Here is a 9874-nt window from a genome sequence, read left to right on the forward strand (position 1 = left end):
TTAATTTGCCAAATATGTTGATTTTATTGCTTAGAAAAAATATTTATGAAGGAAATTCCTAAAGAACAAAAGTCCGAAACAGTGCAAACACTGTTGCACCATCACCATGAAAAACAATCATATATCATCATCTCTACAGCTCAGTTACAAAATTCATCAAGAATCGCACGACAGGTTTAAACTTATATTCACTCATATTTAAACAGAACACATACAAAAAGGTACATGAACCAAGCGGAATGAATATTAAACGTCAGATCTCTACCTTCGCCTGACGGAAGGCCAGGACGTCTCGATCTGGACTAGATCTCTATGATCAGTGATGCTCGGATTTGTTGGCCCACCCACATTTTTGTCTCATATAGAGAGGAAATCATGCCAAGATGAAAGGTAAACACCACAGAAGGAAAACCATCCACAGACGACATTACTTTTCTGCTGATGACGTGCAGAACACCTGCCAAAATGAAAAGCGAAACCCCCACAACACTGTTTTTCACGTAGCTTGACCTCGATTTTGTATCTGCCTCACTGAAATGGAACCAAAACGGTGAAATGCAGTGCACACACGGGACTGAATTTAAGCAGCAACATGCAGAAAACACGGCAAAATGAAAAGTAAAAGATCCACTACGTCGATTTAGTACTGCATAATGCAAAGTAACACAGTCAGGCCTTTATTACGTTTCAAGGCGCATTGTTTTCAATCCTATGACGGCGTTTTAGGGCCACTTTTAATAAAAATAAAACTACGAGACTTTGAGAATAAAGTTGTGACATTTCAAGAATGAAGTTGTAATATTATGAGAAAAAAAAGTTGTGGAATTACGACATTAAAGTGGCATTAATACCAGGAAAGGTCGCAATATTGTGGCCTTTGCAGGGGGAAGGCAGCACCTCCGTGTTAAACGAAGGGCGCAGAGTTGGTGGAGTTACACTTTATCACCAGCCTGTTATTAGTATAAGAAACGGCTGAAACAGCTGAGCAAGAAACTGTTTATCTAGAATAAAGAGCCAGACGGACTCGGAGGAAACCGCCTGTCTGTGTTGTTGAAGGAGAGTCTCAGGCAGGGTCGTCTACACGACCATCTCCCCCCATTCAAAGAGGGCATGAAGTTTCCCAGACAGCAAGGATGATGATCAAAATGACCCACAGAGAGACGGGAGTGAGTGGAGCTCTGGCGCCAGTGCAGCGACCGAGACCCCAAAGTGTTAGAGCAGCCCCCCTACAGTCAGACCACTTTATCCTCCATTTACTACGACTTTATTCTCCAAGTCTTTTTTTACATTACAGTTGCCCTAAAATGCCGTCGTACAATTCTGACATTTCGTTTTTAAAATGCAAATCCTCATGCATGTTTTCCGGTACAGCGGTTAAGCGACGAAAACATAATGTTGGCACATATTCTGCACATCACCTGTGGAAAAGTGATGCTGTGGACCTTGCATTTCACATTTCTCCACTGCAGCGATTTCTCAATTCGGCACAAATTACCCTCCACAATCTCGAGGCCTGGTGTTGGAGCTAAAGCTATGTAAGATTTGGGGATTTGGAGACCCCTCTGGTGGAAACGTGTTACTGCACTCCCAACGTACAGAACATTTTGTAGCGTGTGTTCTGCTTCGGACCCCTTCTCCAAACGACTGAATCTGACGAAAGATCAGTCAAAACTGAAGGTGAAGGACGCTTCTTCCGAGGATTAGAGCTGCAACACTGAATCGATTAGCTGTTGACTATTAAATTAATCTGCAACTGCTTTGATATTTGATTGATTGGTTTGAGTAATTTTTGAAGACAAAAAAAGTTAAAATTCGGTTTCCTGCTTCTTAAATTGAAATATTTTCTGGTTTCTTTATTCCTCTGTGACACCAACCTGAATACCTTTGTGGTGTCGACGTTTTTCACCATTTTCAGACGTTTTATAAACCAAACAACTAATAAATGAATTGACAAAAAAAATAAATACAAAAAATCTACAGATCAATCAACAAAGAAAACTGTTTGTTGCAGGCGTATTGAGGATGTGAATGAATTTTGAGGTCATTTGCGACTTAAACATCGAGGCTGACCTTCTTTTTGAGACTGTATGTGTGACGATAATATGTAAAGACGTATGACGTGGAGCGAAAAATTCCCTCCGACTTTTAAATGATTATTTCAGGCTTTGCAGGGGCGACTCGCGGCATGTTTTAGCCTGTTTTTAACCCCCTGACTCAGTAGTGATGCTTCTTTTTTACATAGTGCAGCTTTAAATGATCCAGATTCTTTACTCAAGTAACTTGGTCCCTTTGTGGTTTCAAGTACTGCTGAACAACACACCGTTTGTTAATTGCTAATACTGGACTGTGCAATATTAGTAAAGCAAAAAGTTTCAATATGCAAATGAGGCCTCTATCCAATCAGTGTTTTTTTTCTATTTGTGTGCCGTAAGCATCGTGACCAATCACAGCTCCAGATGAGGTTCTGGACACCCTCAAAAATAAAGACTCCTAAATGGTTCCTGGCTTAGACGTGTGGTTCTAGGGGGGGGGGGGGGGGACTATCTAGAACCTTTAGGCTTTTTAAACATTTTATTTACAGGTATGGTCCCATTGAAAAGCTCTTAAGGGAACGGGAACCCCAAGTCGTTCTTTCTGGTTTTATGTGGCACCTTCATATTCATGTAATGCAACAAAGCAAGTTTGGTCAAAATAAGGCTAAACTTGAACTACGTTACATTATTGATTCACTAGTGTGTTTTTCTTTTAAGGCAATCGCAATAAGCATTTTTTACATTTTACATATTTCTTACTTATTTGTTCAGCCCTTGTTTCAAGCTTTCCGATTTTGAAGACGAGAACAACAGCTAAACTTTTCATTTAAGGCCCCACTTTGTACTGATCGGAGGTGAAAATGAGACTCAAAGTCTCAAACTGAGCAAAAACGTGAAGCATTACTACGGATTAACCACTGAAGGTGGAATCGAATCAGCTATAGAGCTGTTGCTTGAGTTACAGGCGAGAGCCCCCGATCTGAACCTTAACAGGATTACATACGAATTTAAAAACACCGCTTTAACACGAGGCGTGACATTACAGGAGCCCACCTTCACTAGGTCCACCTGCTCGGCCCCTAAACTGCAAGAATAACAAATCAAAAGCTGGTAGCCTTCGAAAGACGGCTTAGCAAACAATCCCGATTTGAGAACACGCCAGAACAGAGAAAACGTCCCCCAGAGATTTTTTCCGGTCCAATTCTGAGGGGACAGGAAACAGAAATGCAGGCAGAGTTCCCAATTTTATAAAACACCATGACAGATTCTACATTCACCGTGCCCATCTAAGCTCTTCAAGCTCAGCGTAAACGCTCCTATCCTCAGCCGCGGGCATCTTTAAGACACGTCACACCCAGGGCAGGTCGTTGAAAGACAGCAGAAGTGGACGGGAAGCCAATTTTCACCCCCATCGCAGTGATCCCTCTGCTGCCTGGAATGTTTTGGTCTGTTGGTTGACGTTCCCAGCTGTCCCACATCCTCAGGTCTGGGTGTGCTCAGAACGTTCCACTCTGAAAGAAGAGGACAGAAAACGGAGCCATTTGAGCCATTTAAACACAAAACATTTCTCAGGAGAATTCAGCAATGAGGACTCAACAGATTTACCCCTGAACTCTCCTCCGACCGGACAGCCCTGACTTCTGATTTAAAGCAAACAATACATTAATTAGATCACACGTATAACTGCACGGAAAGTTTCACCACCTCATTCCGGAGCTGGAGAGCTTTCGGATACAGATTGGATCTCTGGAACTCTGTTTGAGCTCCGTCTCATCCATTCTGAAGCAGAATGGGAACAAATCCACGTGATATTTGTCAAAAAGTTCCAGTTGTTGGGACAAAGTTTCGTCAGCTTGGTTGTCGCCATGCCAACTGCAGAGACAACTGTGATTGGTCAGAGAGCTCATGTCGCTGGCAGAAGTTCACAAAAATCGAACAGAGCACGAACACAATAATGCTGCACTGTCGTCATTTGAGAAATGGCCTTTGCTGGTTTGCAAAAATTAGCAGTTACATACATGCTCAAATTAATTCACTGCTCAAATAAATCTCCTTCCATGGCCTTTAGGCAACCACCCCACTGCGCTGTAGCTCAGACTCCATTTCAAAGGAGGCTTTCAATTCAAACCTTCAACTGGAGGCTGTCATCCAGCACTTGGTAGCTGCCAAACAACATCAGCTAACTTGGCAAGTGAGTTGAAAAAGTTGTTTGTGTTTATAAATTGACAGGCTACATCGATTCTTGTATGACATTTGTTTGCACTTTATATGATCTGGGGCTGTTTTACAGAAAACTCTTAAGTCTGAGATCTTATCTGCTTTGTTGTCATGGCAACTTCATTTAAGACTGAATTTAGGACAGAAGCCATTACAGTCCATAATCTCATCATTAACGCAATATAAGAAAACAGTATCACACAAACATCGTAACTAAACGAAACCTCGTAAATACTGTCCTGTATCATGTATTGTGAAAACGTCTTGTAGCATTGTGATGTTATATTTCTTGTTGTAGCATCCACCTCCACACCACACTGGAGGAATGACGCTTCCTGTGGTCGATGGTGGCCAATTCCGAATGCATCTTACTGTAGTAGCCAGCAATCAGACCAAGATGTTCGTTTACATCTGCAATTATCTACTAAAAACAGGACCATCCCACCAGCATGAGATGGCAGGGAAGGCTTTAAACTGATGCGCCGTGATGATTACCTGCTTAACATGTAGAGCATCTGACCAGGATCATCAGCAAAGACCCTGTAAAAGTGCAGAACAGAATATATTAGAACTGTAATTAGTCTTTATTAAACATTTGCTTTAATATACACTCACTGGTCACTTTATTAGGTACACCTTGCTAGTAAAAGGTTGGACCCCCTTTTGCCTTCAGAACTGCCTTAATTCTTCGTGGCAGACTTTCAACAAGGTGTTGGAAACGTTCCTCAGAGATTTTGGTTGGTTACTTGAGTTCGTGTTGCCTTTCTATCATCTGGAACCAGTCTGCCCATTCTCCTCTGACCTCTCACATCAACAAGGCATTTTCGTCTCTGTAAACCCTCGAGATGGCTGTGTGTGAAAATCCCAGTAGATCAGTAGTTTCTGAAATACTCAGACCAGCCCGTCTGGCACCAACAACCACGCCACGTTCAAAGTCCCTTAAATCCCCTTTCTTCCCCGTTCTGATGCTCGGTCTGCACTTCAGCAAGTTGTCTTGACCGCCTCTACATGCCTAAATGCAGTGAGTTGCAGCCGTGTGATTGGCTGATTAGCTATACAAGCAATTGAACATGTACCTAATAAAGTGGCTGGTGAGTGTACAACATACTGTAGACTTATTTACACATTTGAAGCAAGTGTGCATTAACTGAAGCACAGCCTTGTAGTACACAACCAATAGTGTGTATTAGATCTCCATAAACAAGGCCAGGCTGTATCTTAAAGGGGAATTCCACTAATCTTTCAAAATTTCTGCACAACTCGTAGCTGTAAGCCGAGGGATTCATGGTGGTTTAGTGTGAAATGGTTCAGACGTCTTTACAGTGGTGGTGATGGGAACCAGACGTCGCCATGACAACACAAATATAGACATTTTATTTACCATCCAGAACCACCAGAGAACCTACATGAGTCTTCTGAGTTTTATGGAATGTTGATGATGGAAAAATAGTGGGAAAAAACACTAGTTTCACACCAAACCACTCGGATTGAGTTTGATTAAATCTTAAATCATTTAATGATGCCGGAAATCTGAGAAAAGATTGGTGGAATTCCTCTTCCCGTCTACAGTATAAAGAAGCGGGGACTGCAGATGTGGGTCAGTCTGACTGGTGCTCACCCGTCACCCCAGTGGTAGAAGGCTCTGTCCTGATAGAACAGACAGAGAAACAGCCAAACGCTGATGGTCTCCACCCAGAACACGACGAACAGCAGCCACACAGAGGAGAGCAGGAGCTCGCAGACCATCCTGGCACCTGTAGAACGAGAAAAGGACTGACGTGAGGATAACCAGGATAACATTCACACACCTTCACACGTGAGATCAACAGTCAACGTTGAATCATTTTCTCTTATTTTCTCATATTCACTTATTTTCTCAAACGTTTGACTTGCGACGTCAAAAATCAGATCAATTTTTAAATTCGTATTTCAAATTAATGACTTCTTATAATTTCTTGACTTACAATGTCAATATAATGACTCATTTTCCCACAACAATGACCATCAAAGTCGCAATAATTACTCGTAACTTTGACTTAATCTCAAAATTTTTACTTACAAAGTCAAAATAATGACTTCTTTTCCCAAAATGTTGACTTGGTGTCTTAAAACATTGGCAGTGGCAAAGTAAATCACTTTCTCACACTTTTTTGACTTGCAATGTCAAAGTCATGTTTTTTCCCCAAGTTTTTGACTTCGTAACTCAAATTAAAGGTGGATTTTCTCATATTTTTTGACTTATAGCATCAATATAATGACTTATTTTCTCATGAACAATGACTGTCAACTTCTAAATAATCATTTTTCTCAAAATTTTAACTTGACATCAAAATTACTTTGTTCTTTAAAGATTTTACTTACAAAGTCAAAATAACGACTTCTCAGGAGAATGGCTGGCAAAGTCAATATAACAATATAACAAATGAGTTCAAGATTTTGAGATATTTATCTCAAGACAGCTGTGCCATGACCACAATATCATCAAATGTTGTTTTCTCAAGATCTCAAAATATTCATGCCATGATCCCAACACAAGATTCTGAATCAAACAGCGTCCGTTTTGCCTTGATAATGACACAAATGACTTGAGATGAGAAAACAACTGAAAATAACTATTGTCCATGCGAATGTGTGGCTAAGATTAAGGAACCAGACGTCCACCTCTAAAAGAAAGTCATTAGAGTAAATGGCTATGAATTTGCTGCCTGACTGAGACGGTTTATGACAGTTCTGAGGTTAAATGTTGGCCTAAAACAAATTTAAATCAATTTATTTTAATCCAATCATGGTGGAGGGATACACAAAGGGTGTTCTAAGGCAACCTAGTCCCTAAAGAAAGCTTATTATTTGATCTTTTTATCCCTATTTTACCATCATTATTACAGATAAACCCTCAGAAGACTCGTGTAGGATCGCTGGTGGCTCTGGACAGTAAATAAAATGGCTTTGTCTTGCGGTCATGGCGACCCCCGGTTCCTATCACCACCACTGTAAAGACAGCTGAGACAATGAGTTTCTCTACGAACCGAACCATTTAACACCAAACCACCCCGAATGACCATATACATCTAATCCACTAAATTATGTAGACATTTTGAAAAACTGGTGGAATTCCCCTTTAATGTAGTTTAATACACAACAACAGCAAACTTACCCCCTTTTGTTCGTGAATACGCCTCAAAAGACTTCACAACCTCCGCCGAAAAAAGGCAAACGAAGGGTTTTCTCAGTTTTACGACGTGTTTCGGGTGAAAAGTCTGAAGAAAACACTTTTCTGGGCGAAAATCGTCGCGAAGAGGAAAAAAAGACGAGCGAACTCGCTGAATCCTCACAGCGTCGTTAGCCTGTTAGCACCACAGCTAACAGCCTTTATATCGCCGATTAAACGGTTTGCGGGAGAGAATCTCGAACTAATCCGGGAAATCGTGCTCCGTAGTTACTCAAGACGACATCAGCATCGAGCTTTCGGTGAAGTATGAAGGGTGAGGTCCGCCGGAAGGAGAAGTCAGCTCGTTAGCTCGTTAGCAGCTGCAGGCCGCTGAAGCGAAACCCAAACAGTGAGGAGTTCTTCAGCGCTGAGGCGCCGCCAGTCCCGGACAGCCGCTGCTGCCGCCTGTGACCGCGCACAGGTACAGGTCCAGCTCCGGGGTCCGTTTCACGGTCCGGACTTCAGATAAACCCCACACGAGCACATAAACAAATACAGACATTTAATAAGTCAAAACAACGATTTCCATAATTATGACTTAGTATCTCATTATAATGACTTACTGAGTCATTACAGTCTCATAATTCTGATTTAGTATCTCATTATAATGACTTACTGAGTCACTACAATCTCATGATTCTGACTTAGTATCTCATTATAATGACTTACTGAGTCATTACAATCTCATAATTCTGACTTAGTATCTCATTATGACTTACTGAGTCATTACAATCTTATAATTCTGACTTAGTATCTCATTATAATGACTTACTGAGTCACTACAATCTCATAATTCTGACTTAGTATCTCATTATAATGACTTACTCATTACAATGTCATAATTCTGACTTAGTATGAAAACACAAAAACAGGACTCGTGTACCCTGCCCGGAACAGGGTTACCGGGGCTCCACCCTGGAGCCAGGCCTGGGGGAGGGGCTCGCCAGCGAGCGTCTGGTGGCTGGGTATAAGTGATACTTTTTTGATCCCACAAACGGGGAAATTCCACCTCCGCATTTAACCCATCCGTGAAGTGAAACACCACATACACACTAGTGAACACACACACTAGGGGGCAGTGAGCACACTGGAAGGAGCCTGAGTTGGTGCGGGAGGTTGAGAGATACCGGCTAGATATAGTCGGGCTCACCTCAACACACAGCTTGGGCTCTGGGTCCAATCTCCTTGAGAGGGGCTGGACTTTATTCTTTTCTGGAGTTGCCCATGGTGAGAGGTGGCGGGCAGGTGTGGGCTTTCTCAGAGCCCCTCGAGTCGGTGCCTGTATGTTGGGGTTTTCTCCGGTGGACGAGAGGGTAGCTTCCTTACGCCTTCGGGTTGGGGAACGGGTCCTGACTGTTGTCTGTGCTTATGCACCGAACAGCAGTTCAGAGTACCCAGCCTTCTTAGAGTCCTTGGGAAGGGTGCTTGAAAGTGCTCCTCCTGGAGACTCTATTGTCCTTCTGGCGGGACTTCAACGCTCACTAGCGCAATGACAGTGTGTGACCTGGAGGGGTGTGATTGGGAGGAATGGCCTCTCTGTTCTGAACCCGAGTGGTGTTCAGTTTTTGGACTTCTGTGCAAACCACAGTTTGTCCATAACGAACACCATGTTTGAACACAAGGATGTCCATAAGTGCACATGGCACCAGGACACCCTAGGCCTAGTTCAATGATTGACTTTGTAGTCGTGTCATCGGACTTGCGGCCATGTGTTTCGGAGACTCAGGTGAAGAGAGGAGCTGAGCTGTTAACTGATCACCACCTGGTGGTGAGTTGGATCAGGTGGGGGGGGGATGCCGGTCAGACCAGGCAAGCCCAAACATAGAGTGAGGGTTTGCTGGGAACGTCTAGCAGAAGAACCTGTCAGATTGATCTTCAACTCACACCTCCGTCAGAACTTTGACCAGATATCGGGGGAGGTGGGGGACATTGACTCAGAATGGGCCATGTTCCGTTCCTCCATTGCTGAAGCGGCTGACTGTAGAGCTGAAGCTGAAGAAGGAGTCCTACCGGGCATGGTTGGCCTGTGGGACACCAGAGGCAGCTGGCAGGTATCGACAGGCCAAGCGATCTGCGGCTTCAGTTGTCGCCAAGGCAAAAACCCGTGTATGGGAGGAGTTTGGTGAGGCCTTGGAAAGTGACTTTAAGTCGGCTCAGAAAAGATTCTGGCAAACCTTCAGGCGACTCAGAAGGGGAAAGCAGTGTGCCACTAGCACTGTATATAGTGGAGATGGTGTGCTGCTGACTTCGACTGAAGACGTCATTGGGCGGTGGAAGGAATACTTTGAGGACCTTCTCAATCCCACCGACACGTTCTCCAGTGAGGAGGCTGAGTCTGGGGACATGGGAATAGGCTTGTCCATTACTGAGGCCGAAGTTGCTAAGGTAGTTAAGAAGCTCCTTGGTGGCAAGGCTC

The 9874-nt window shown here is 43.2% G+C and overlaps 1 long non-coding RNA gene across 1 annotated transcript; it reads right to left on the reverse strand.

Moving 5' to 3' along the window:
• LOC108443024 lies at window positions 1-7890 on the reverse strand. The gene is made up of 4 exons (XR_001859100.2): window positions 7405-7890; window positions 5869-6004; window positions 4746-4790; window positions 1-3544 (listed from the first exon to the last, which is right to left on the reverse strand). It is a non-coding gene; the product is annotated as an uncharacterized LOC108443024 (long non-coding RNA).
• Window positions 7891-9874: the final 1984 nt, after the last annotated feature.

The sequence above is a fragment of the Pygocentrus nattereri genome, chromosome 17, assembly GCF_015220715.1.
Source record: "Pygocentrus nattereri isolate fPygNat1 chromosome 17, fPygNat1.pri, whole genome shotgun sequence".
In the NCBI taxonomy this organism is placed as follows: domain Eukaryota; kingdom Metazoa; phylum Chordata; class Actinopteri; order Characiformes; family Serrasalmidae; genus Pygocentrus; species Pygocentrus nattereri.